The sequence below is a fragment of the Mizuhopecten yessoensis genome, unplaced genomic scaffold (genome assembly GCF_002113885.1).
Source record: "Mizuhopecten yessoensis strain PY_sf001 unplaced genomic scaffold, ASM211388v2 scaffold10651, whole genome shotgun sequence".
NCBI classification, from domain to species: Eukaryota; Metazoa; Mollusca; class Bivalvia; order Pectinida; family Pectinidae; genus Mizuhopecten; species Mizuhopecten yessoensis.
In genome coordinates this window covers 1,242,628-1,255,033 of record NW_018408653.1, presented here as the reverse complement: position 1 = coordinate 1,255,033, position 12,406 = coordinate 1,242,628, and the positions used below count along the sequence as shown (strand labels likewise).

The 12,406-nt window shown below is 37.1% G+C and overlaps 1 protein-coding gene across 15 annotated transcripts in view; it reads right to left on the bottom strand.

The window, feature by feature from the left end:
* The window catches only part of LOC110461677 (plexin-A1-like), a 217,529-nt gene that overhangs the window by 45,034 nt on the left and 160,089 nt on the right, over window positions 1–12,406 (bottom strand). The window contains exon 1 of one of the 15 annotated variants that reach the window (XM_021515267.1): window positions 8,155–8,254. The exons of 11 other annotated variants lie outside the window; for them this stretch is intronic. The gene's annotated coding sequence lies outside the window, so the exon portion shown is untranslated. Of the gene's footprint in view, window positions 1–981; window positions 1,083–2,861; window positions 2,948–3,782; window positions 4,074–8,154; window positions 8,255–12,406 lie in introns of those variants that run through there. 3 more of the 15 variants (XM_021515262.1, XM_021515265.1, XM_021515264.1) reach the window with 3 other exon arrangements.

Sequence of the window (12,406 nt, the reverse complement as noted above, 5' to 3'; positions counted from 1 at the left end):
TACAATGTCTACACACCTTCAATAAAACTGCTCATTTTATCCACATTAAGAACAATTTCACTCGGTCGGCTAAAGAATGAATACTTGTAGGTATACATGTCTATTGTGTATTTCAGTTTTTTGTTTTTAATATTCTTATCTTCATGCTTGGTAAGTTTAAATCCCTATCGCGTGTGACAAGATCCCAAATGTGTCCCATTCATGGATAAAATTCAACTCGCATATGACAGCACACGGCTGTGTTTAAAGCCTACTTGTACACACACGATCTTCTCCATACAACCAGCACTTTAATTGCTCCGAGCTAAATGAGATTTTCTACAGGTGTTTCAAACATGATAAAAAAAAGGCAGAAAAGGTATAATAATGAACGGTTTATAGGCCCTGTGCCACATACAGCTGGCGTGTCACGGATAGTACAGGCTAGTTGTGGGAGATAGAAACCCTGCAGAGAGATAGAGAAATTCATTGTGGTGAGAGAAAGAATGGATGAATGAAAACACAATGATAGGCACCTGTCATTGTCAAGGCCACCGCACTGGCAGCAAGCAGCTAAATAAGTCAAGTTTGACACTATCTTATTTGGCCCTAAATTACAACTGAAAATGCGTGCTGAAATTTTCCAAATTTTGACACAAGAATTGAAAATTGAATTTACACAGATTATAATTCCGTGATCATGTCTTTATGACAGCATATTGAGCAACAACATATAAGTGTATTTTGTTAAACAAATCATCAACAAAACTATAAGATGTGTGACATCATTATGTATATGAATCATCACAAAAACCTGGGGATCACATATTCACGATCATGTGACTGACCTGCAAAGTTGTGAAAATATCATCCCAGCAGAAATATCCTGCTCTTTGGTTATAATCTTATTTCTGAAAATAAACCATTCTATTAAAAAGTTTCTCAGAATACATAGGGTTGTAAAGAATGAAAATTAGAGGAAATATTACAAAATATACTTACTACACTTGGTGAGTCGCAAACCACCAGATTATATGATGTAATGAGTTGTAGAAAGCCTGTGTTATCTGTTTTATGCGATGTTAGCCTGCTTGTAAAAAGTTACTCACATCAATATGTGACCCGAGTCAAGATACACCGGAATAAACCCCATGTTTACCTACATTTTAATCTCAACACGTGTTTACATAATTATTTATATGTCAGAGGCTGTTGTGATATAGATGTATATATTTAATGTAGGAGTGTATATCTCTGTATAATAGCTTTCATGGCAAGTGACTGTATAATGAATTATGTAAATATTTCATAATTTATGTCATTGTTTGTGTATGTCAGATGTTTTTTATATTCTATTTCATTTCTTCTGAAATATACTGGGTAATTTTTCTAAGCTGAACCCTGTGTAATCCAGACACCTGTATAAACCAGACTAGGTCCCACTGAATACATTTCTATGTAACCCTGTATAGTATGGACACCTGTATAAACCAAATCATCAACTAGATCCCACTGTATATTTTTCTATGTAAACCTGCATAGTATGGATACCTGTATAAACCAGACCCTCAACTAGGTACCACGGTATACATTTCTATGTAACCCTGTATAATCTGGACACCTGTATAAACCAGACTAGGTCCCACTGAATACATTTCTATGTAACCCTGTATAGTATGGACACCTGTATAAACCAGATCATCAACTAGGTCCTCCTGTATACATTTCTATGTAACCCTATATAATCTGGACACCTGTATAAACCAGATCATCAACTAGATCCCACTGTATATATTTCTATGTAAACCTGCATAGTATGGATACCTGTATGAACCAGACCCTCAACTAGGTACCACGGTATACATTTCTATGTAACCCTGTATAATCTGGACACCTGTATAAAACAGATCATCAACTAGGTCCTCCTGTATACATTTATATGTAACCCTATATAATCTGGACACCTGTATAAACCAGATCATCAACTAGGTCCCACTGTATACATTTCTATTTAATCCTGTATAATCTGGACACCTGTATAAACCAGAGCATCAACTAGGTCCCACTGTATTTATTTCTATGTAAACCTGTAAAATCTGGATACCTGTATACACCAGATCATCAACTAGGTATCACTGTTCATATTTCTATGTTACCCTGTATAATTTGGACACCTGTATCAACAAGACCTTCACCAAGGCTCCACTGTACACATTTCTAGAGTAAACTACTGTAGACGAGAACCTGTTTATTCTGAACATTGTACTGGATACTGTTCAGTTTAGACAGGTCTCAATATAATATAGAAATACAGGTCCCAGTTGTTCAGTTTAGACAAGTTTCACTTTATAAATGTATCCAGTGTACAATTAAATGTTTTTCATCAAAATACTTAAACTTAAATATAGTGCTGAAACAAAAGTAAAACAAAACCCGCATATGAGTGTACTTTCCATATATGGTCTGATCGGTAAGTAATAAACAGGTGTTGACTCTCCATGTATCTATTTGACCCACCCATTATGGTACAATACACATACAATACAACAAGAAATACCTAGATATGATTGACATGTGATATTTCTTAGGAGAATATGAAAATCTCTATCAGGGTTAATTACACAGTTTTGTCCCCAATTCCTTCCCTTCGATCCCCTCTCCTTTTTCTAGTCTAATCTCTCCCATGGCCTAAGTGTCTTTCCCACCCACGGCCCCAGCCCCCTCCTGATGTTTAACCCATGGCCTATGTGTCTTTCCCACTCCCAGCCCCAGCCCCCTCCTGATGTTTAACCCATGGCCTAAGTGTCTTTCCCACTCCCAGCCCCAGCCCCCTCCTGATGTTTGAAGCAGCTACTGAAGAGAAGACAAAATAAACATATTACCATGAGAATCAGCACATCCAGTATTTAGACAAAGCGGGTTATCAGGTAGTCTGTTATGTACCAGCTGTCGATGAAAACCACACTTAAATGTAATAGCTCGATATTACAATACGCCTCTGTCACGTCTCATCACCATCACTTCACAAATAAACATTGTTCTATTTGATCATAGTTCCGTTTCATGTAAACAACAATAAAATCCAGCTGATGGACAAACCCTAAATGCGTACACAACAAACAAATATTGGAACAAAATCTCTGACCCAGGAAGAGATGGGGCAGGATTGAGACTTATGGAAGGCGTGTGTTTGTGTAAGAGTCCTCGACATACACACACATACAGTATCATACAATAACATACAGACAACTGAAGTCACTATCATACACTCACTTACGGAAACCCAGACAAATTGACAGACAGACGGATAGAGATAACGGTTTGATGGAAAGATAAATACAGATTAGCTTTGATAGACAGAACAGTAATAGAATGTTCTGGGAGAGTAAGTGATGGTCAGACAAATAAAGGGATGGATGGGTCCATATATATTAGTAGTATTGTACAAACACATTGCAGGATGAACAGACAGAGAATTAGACAGATGGACAGACAGACAGAATGCGTAAAAGTCACAGTGCAGTAGTTATTATGATGAAACTTAAGATGAATACAGAAGTGAAATAGAGACAGAGAAAGGGAGAGACAGATTCAACAAACTTAAGATGATTACAGAAGTGAAATAGATAGACAGACAGAGAAACAGAGAGACAGATTCAACAAACTTAAGATGATTACAGAAGTGAAATAGAGACAGAGAAAGGGAAAGACAGATTCAACAAACTTAAGATGAAGTAAACTTATAATGAAAAGTCCTTACTGATACTTGCATGTAAGGTGTTGAGATAAATAACAATTCTCACCGCACACAAAGGCTGTCCTGAAGAACTCTAAAAGTCGGTGAGTGAGGAGAAATCTTATACAGGTATTATGCGTATCACCCAGCCGAGTTGGTGAGATTAATCCAGGTATGACTAATCCAGAATCCTAAACCGATTTCATCGCTACTTCCCACTGTCAGTCCCATCCACGAGAATTGCAATATCTATTTCATATGAACTTGTCAATATCAAAATCATTCGTGCATGAACATCTCATTTCAACTGTGTATTTCGTGTGCTACCTCCAAGTACAGGGCTAGCAGTCACTATATATGTGTAGGAAGCGTCCTGCCATGGAAGTATCCGGTACACACGCTCTTTACTTAGAATTCGCTAAATTGTTTGTTCATCTTTGCATATATTTATATATATACCAAACCCTATAAACTGACTCATTTATACACAAACTTCAAAAATCTAAATAGCGAAACCCACTTTTCCGACCACCAAATTAAACGATTTTAGGAGACGCAGAACTCTATTATATGTTTTATTAATAGAAACGTTTTAGTAGTGTGCTCGCTGACATTTACTTGATTGATCGGAATATCAATGAAATGTGATGAAATGTATTTCCAATTTTTTCATGCAATAATGTTTTATTCATAATGTGAAGTTTAAATAATTAATTCACAATCTTTAAAATATTCATCTGAATGGTTCCCTTCCCACATTTAATCTGATAAATATAACATTGAAAACATTTTAATGAAAATAAAAAAAAATCAAGGTTAAAGATTCATTTGGTACAAATATATGTGCCATCTTTGTTGTCTTTGCTATAGTTGAAAAGTGTGAGTCTGACATTATCTTTGACTACACAGATATAATCTTACAAAAACAAAACATCTTGTCGCAAATGTCTTACGGAAGCAAAACCTGCATGTCATCAGAAGAAAACCCAAATCTTATAGATATCTAACGGAAGAAACAGTCTCATGAAGTAAGTATGTTATGGAAGAAAAAATTTAATATGTCATACATATTTTACAGAAGGAAATTATGAAATGGATGTTTTATCAATTAGATTTAAATATATAACACAAACGTCTTTGTGTATTTGACATGAAATATTTTTGCTGGGCTGTTAAGCAACAAACAAATCAACTCTTGCATTTCTGATTTCAGCTATAAATCAGATTTAAATCCTTAATCTACGCATGAAATGTATTCATATGAAATTTACACCACTGGTCTGTAAACAAAATTTTAGAAAGTTTCCTGTAAAAGTTTCCCTTTCCACCACAATTCATTGTCTGTTTGCTAATCTGCCATAATATGCTTGTACATCTATTTTTAATATACAAATAGATTATAACCTGTTTGGAGACATCAGCCCAAACTGTCATTGTCCTCACAAATCTGTCAAGATACGGATGCTGCAAAGGATCAAATAAACAAACGGCTAGAAAATATTTGAATTTGTTGATTTCTTCATGGTGAAAAAATGTGAGAAAACAAATGGTGAAGTGCAACAAAATAATTATGTATTAACTGGAAGTGTCATATAGTGTCAAATGCCACTTTGCTGCTAGTGCTAAAGAAATGCTTTTGGCAGGGGGTACATTTTCTGCATGACACCACATTCTATACCCTCGGGAAGAATGTCCATCTCCCGCACACCTACATATGATAGACTCGAAGTATTTAAGGAGCTCAGATACCTCAACAGGAAAATCTTCCCAGTCTAAACCTTCTCAATGAATAATCTTGTAATTTTATCAGTGACACAATAAAATACCATGAAACCTGTACAGGTGTTCTGACAATGAAGGATTGTAGTAAACAGCTATATGTGTAGTCTGGTTAATGGTTAGCACACATGCCTACTACTTTTCTATGTAGTTTCTGCATTTCATTTTAGTACATTTTCTGATTTTGTTATCCAAAATATTTATTTAGTTCAGACCATTACTCATCCAAGCTCTTAATAGACACAACTTATCTTTTCGCTATTTCAGCCGTCTGAAGCTTATGCCGGTGCTTATGCGGTAGGCATCGTAATTTTCATCACTTAGATTGATAGCCGATGTATTTTTCGGTATATTTTTATTATTTACCTGGACATTCCTCATCTGGTGGAACCAATCATTTTCAAGAAATGTAATACATATGTAACGCTTACATAAGAAAGAAACGCCTGTACAGTAATGTGGTTTTGCCAATGAATGCATTTTAATGGGGCTGACCTTAACCTTGCAAAATAAACGTTACAAACACGATTACTTAATTCACACATCTTCGTAAAGCAGGGATCTTGAAAACGGAGTATTTTACCAGTGATAATATAACTCTACATTTTTTTGCGAGGCTCATCCCCTTTTAAATAGATTCAACAGATGCACTTGATAATCTCAAAATAATCACTTCCTGTTTATGGACTCGAATCGGGAATAAGTCCAGATATTCCCTAGCTCTATTTGCAGGACTTGGCTCCAGGAAATATTATAGGTGGAATACGGTAATTGCAGTAGTAATGACAGGTTATTTTGACATTTTCATAGCCCATCACTTCATTCATTGAACTTAATAAATATTATATCTGGGTAGCTGATGGGTCAAGGTTATACCTGTTTTACTTTGCTTTCAACTTCTTTGCCGGAGCGAACCACAAATTTCATAACCACAAGTGCTGAAAATCCTGAATGAAGTTTTTTAATTTTGATTGGTCGTAACTACAAGCAGTTCAGCATCAGCGGAACCAATATATCCCGATACATATACCTCATAGCCATTTGATGTAATACGAAAATTCCCTATTCATTTTTATTCATTTCGTTCCACGTTTTGAAGGCTTGTCAATATTAGATAGTGAATCTCTCGTTACCGAGAAGTAAATAACCATCAATGGCTATTAAAATATATAACAATACCATTTAAATAATTCAAAGCTATATACCAATGTTTCTACATGTAGTACCATGAAACAGCTATAGTTGACTAGACCCAATCAATACTAGACCGCTGAATGGTCGTATTTACCTGTATTTACCTGAAAGTCAATCGTAGGTATGAACGTTGGTGGCTACCTGTGTATAATTGTTTTCCGACAAATAATTATACCCAATATGTTAGCCAATATTGATGTATATTTTAAATATTCAAACAAGAGGTAACACAATGGCCAGAGGAGTTCATCGTCAGACTGGGGTTCATCGTCAGACTAGGGTATCGATTTTACACCATTAAACGGGTTCGCTATAACATGTACAACAACATCATTAACATGCAGGCCACTAGCCAGTCCTCGTCATAATCTTATAGACGGCACTAATTTATAAACATCCTTTTCTATACACAATCAATACCCATATACACTCAACGAGCTTGCTATACGTCTTTAAAATCGGAAACTTGCCTAATGAGAAAAAAACAAAAAATTGCCGTCTTTTCAAAAACAAGCAGAAGATTTGTTAGGAAGCAGAATGCTAATTTGTTTCACAATACACCGAGTCTAATCGTCACAAGTCGTGATCATCAAACGCTTACTTCGACACAAACCTTACTCCAGGCATCACCAGGAATTATACGCAAAGTCCAACATGACAGTGTTATATAATGCGTTATTGATATATTTCTGCTGGAAATAAAATTAGCCTAATTCAGATTTTATTCACAAATCCAATAAGACCTTGACAAGAATCTGTCGGGCCATACACGTTTTCTATGGTAATTCTTTTCTTATGAAGTAACACTGCCCAGTACGAACATGCTTATAGCAAATTCTTGCTTATGAAATGACCTGGCATGAAAAAGTCCAATTTTCAAGATAACGTCAAACCCTTTATAACAAACATTCCTACATAACATATTAATTATAATGAATATGTATAAACATATTTTATACCATATTTTTAGTATTTGTCAGCATTTCTACTGAACAATAGATTTGAATGGGCTTATTACCAGGCATGGGCTTATTGCTAGTTCAATATGGTAAGACCTTGGCATAAAAAGTTGTTCACGGTACTAGAAATTATACACGGCTTTGCCTTGGTCGAACATCAAAACAGGAAACTGTCTCAAAATTATATCTAATTGATTATAATGTTTTTTTAATAATTGTCTCATTCTAATATTACAGCAAAACTCGTTTGAATGCAGGTCTATATGACAGGAAATAACGCAAATCTATAGAAGATAATTAAAAGTTCTGCCATTGTTTCTCCTGTACTCACAAACTCTACCACACTAGCACATTGTGAACCATCCATCTTAACTGTGATCCAATTATATCACGACAAAGTCATCAAATGAATATCAAACAAACCTTAGACAGATGAGCCGTACGTTTGATTACAAAGCCAGTATATTATATATTTATAAACCATGTAAATATCAAAGAGGGTCTCACCTTGATCAAGTCCGACAAATTCCTGCTAGTCCATTAGCATACAGACTCCAAGTGATTTAAATCGCTATCCAAACAGGTAAAAATGTATAATTCTATCGTAAATCTGAATCATAAACACAAGATTTGACGAGGTCGAGTGTGGGATTGAATCATTCCCCCCTCAGGTAGACCATTAGTTCCCCTCCGTATGACTGACGAGTCGATACCTGGACGATCAACCTCTTGTCAGTAATGTGCATCTGTACCTTCCACGGCCATAAGTGGCTGTGTGACTGGTGTTATATCTGTTTCTGCAGCTGTTTTCCAGCCTGTTTACGATACCTGTAATTAACCTACCTGGAGAGGTGTTACAGGTAATGTGAACACCTGTCCTTGTTGCACAATGAGGCTACCTCAGCAATCCTACAACGAGCTCCAATCAGCCAGGCTTTGTTGGGAAAACTCCCCCAGATTATTTCAACACTTTCAATTTTAACAGACAACATATTATACATGAAAAATGGCCTAGCCAGAAATTACAATCTCTTAAACAAACGTGTATTGTGATCTGCATTACGCCTACTGTGTAATGGTCTGACAAAGCCTTTATATAGAGCATTATATATCACAGCCTTCTATAAGCAGTAAATATGCCCTACGGCCCAATAACGGCCCAATAACGTGGGGCACTCTCCCCATCATTTGCAGGAAAAAAAAGAAAAACAATATTTAAATCCACTACATTGATTTGCATCTAATGGGATAATTTTCACCATGTCTCAATGATGTTAGCCGATTTAATATGTGCATATGATAAATCTATTTGCCTTCAGCAGATTTACTGCCCCGGATTTAATGAGGGCATCATATGTAATTGGTTCAATGTTGATTTGATGATGTTTTATTCTCCTATCAACAACAAAAAAATAAATCAATGTGTTCTCCCCAAGGTTATAAAGAATTTCTACCACAAACAAACAGTGACATCTGTTAAATAGACAGCCTTGATGATCCTCTAACAATGGAGGCACAAGAATCGTTAGATTTATCTCACATTACCTGGCCCAATCAAGTCGACATTATCAGTAGTTACAGCCCTTACGATGGGAGTCAATGGGGATACAATTATGGTGGGCTAGATGGGCCCCCATATCAGACTAACCTGTGTATTACCACAGCAGACTTCTCGACAATTTATAGGAAAAGTTGTGGTGTGTGAATTGTATTCAATAAATATATAGACACATATCATCATGATATGTATGTACTCAGAGGCTGCCCATTGGTCCTTTATAACAAACCAGGGACCCAGGGACCCAACACATTAGTTTGCTAAGTTAAGACATGATTCATGTAGAGTTCGTTATTCATGAAGACACTTTGATACTGAGGGAGGGGGTTAGGGGGAGGGGGGAAGGGGGAGGGAAAGGCATGTTACATTTTAACAAATTCTAGTCAAGAATTCACAGTATGTTAGTTTATGCTACCAAAGTTTAAATGTGGACAAGTTCTTGCTTTCTTTTCAGTGAATCGTGGGTAACGCATGGTAGTCTCATTCTGTTCATTCTTGTAAGATTAAACATGGGTTACCAATGACAGCACTTCTGGTTGGCCTAGGCCTATTGTCGGAATAATGGGACCCAAGTGAGTTATCGTTCTACTGTGCGCAGGTTATGACATTTCACTGAGATGTTACTTCTGAGTGGCCTTTGAATGGCACTGTCATTATACTTAGTCAATACTGTCATCATATGACCTTTTAATTAGATGTTGCAAAGAAGTCATACCTCATTCAATTAATAAATATATCATCCTTTTACCAACTGTTAGATTATAATCAGGATTGGTTGGTTGGTAAGGTCAGGGGTCAGGGGGGCATCGGATTCAAAATGACAGCTTTAAAAGCAAGTATTCAATAAACATAAGTGGTCTCTGTGGAGCGATTCTGACAGTCTGACGGGGTATCAAACTTAATAAAAACGTAAAATATTCATAATGACGGTGTTGATTACACATCATAACAAGTCACAAACCTTTCCTGTTGACTCTGCGAAATAATTACTACGGCAACCTTTGTTACAAAAGTTACGGGGAAATTCCCCAATGCCATTCTGGCTGTGGTAAGGTAGATCAGTATCGCAATCGTGGGGACGAAAGTTATTACATTTTCTACATATGGTTGCATGTTTGACGGTGTCAAACACAATCTATACAAGTCAATATTATTAAATATCTAGCACTGCGAGCTATCAGGGGAGGTTTGAGCTGCTACAGGAGTTATCAGGCTATCTAGGTATATATATTCGAGGGTGTGGGCTAAAGATATGATCCCTCTCCCCATGAATAGGTCCAAAGATCTATTTCCTGTTGCGATGAACGGCCCAATTATTTATCTTGCCATGAATTCTAATCTCAAATGGATCAGTGATATTAATACAAAGTTGTAAAGACCAACTGAAATTAACCTCATCCTCTTTTTATCGAGGATATTTACACAATCATTTGATCAAATCATTGACAATAGTAATTGATTGAAATAAACAACCAATTCCAATATTTTCTTTAAATTTGTTGTCATTGATTTTTGTATTGTTACTGTGGTAAAATGTCATCAACTTGAACGAATGAAAATTGTTTGTACCCACGCTCTAGGAGCATCATGTAAAATTTCCTGTCCAATATGAATTTCTTGGTCTCGGATTTCTCTGTCCCTGATACGGAAATTGCTCATTGTCAGATGAAAATAAGCTTTCCATCAACACACTTAACTAAATAAAGTCATTGACATTTGTGGGTGAGGATACGTTAGCAGAAATAACATGGTAAAATTTGTGTATGTGTTGCGGTTACTGTCCTATAGACCACTTCCGATGATTGCTTCTGATGATGTCTGACAGGGAGATCATTGTCGTGTGGGTAACAAGTGATACACCAGTGTTACCCAACCCATCACAGGGGCCTGTCAGCTGGTCACTCTCTGAGTAACAATGGTCTAGCACAGGGGCCTGTCGGCTGGTCACTCTCTGAGTAACAATGGTCTAACACAGGGGCCTGACAGCTGGTCACTTTCTGAGTAACAATGGTCTAACACAGGGGCCTGACGGCTAATCACACTCTGAGGAACAATAGTCTAACACAGGGGCCTGATGGCTCAGTAAATCACACTCTGAGGAACAATGGTCTAACACAGGGGTCTGATGACTAATCACACTCTGAGGAACAATGGTCTAACACAGGGGCCTGACGGCTCAGTAAATCACACTCTGAGGAACAATGGTCTAACACAGGGGCCTGATGACTAATCACATTCTGAGGAAGGATGGTCTAACAAAGGGATCTGAACAATGGCATATCACAGGGGCTCGATGGCCGATCGAACACAGGAATCTAACACAGGGACTTGACTGCTGATCAGACACATGGGCCTATAAATCAGACTGACATTGGGGCCTGACTGTTGATCAAGTGATAGACAAGCAAATGACCACTGAGCTGACACAGGGACCTGACCACTGACTTGGTACAGGGACCTGACCACTGAGCTGACACAGGGACCTGACCACTGAGCTGACACAGGGACCTGACCACTGAGCTGACACAGGGATGCCATCACTTGGCTGACACAGGGATCTGACCACTGACTTGAAACAGGGATGCCATCACTTGGCCGACACAGGGACTTGACCGTCTGCCATATAACGTACAACGTACATGACCAATCGTTTGACAAATGGACCTGCATGACTGTAACATTAAATTTACTACAGTGATGACTTATCCACTATATATGGACCATATCAAGAACATATTTAGTATCAAGGACCCAGATACCAGCATGTTCTGTAACCATCCTCCCCTATACAATGGGTGTGTCCCTTCATAGCTATAGGCCCTGGGAGAAATAAAGCAAGATACTGTATTCTTCATATCACCAAACCAAATAACCGACAGTATTTTAATTTAACAGAATAAACAAACACTACCTAACAGAATGGTTGATGACCAAAATATATAGGCTTAGCATAACAATGGCTGACAGAACATCTTTCTACCTTTTTTTTCTGTCTCTATCACCCAAACTACATTAATTTCAACAGAGAAGTACGATAAATAATTCACTCAGCACAGAAATTAAGCCTGCTGTATCCTCAGTATCTAGGTTAAATCTATAACCCATTATTCATCACGACATTAGTCAACTAATTGACTTCGTTAATTGAGCTGGCACAAATGACATTGCCATATTTGGTCAATACATCTATCATGCGATATT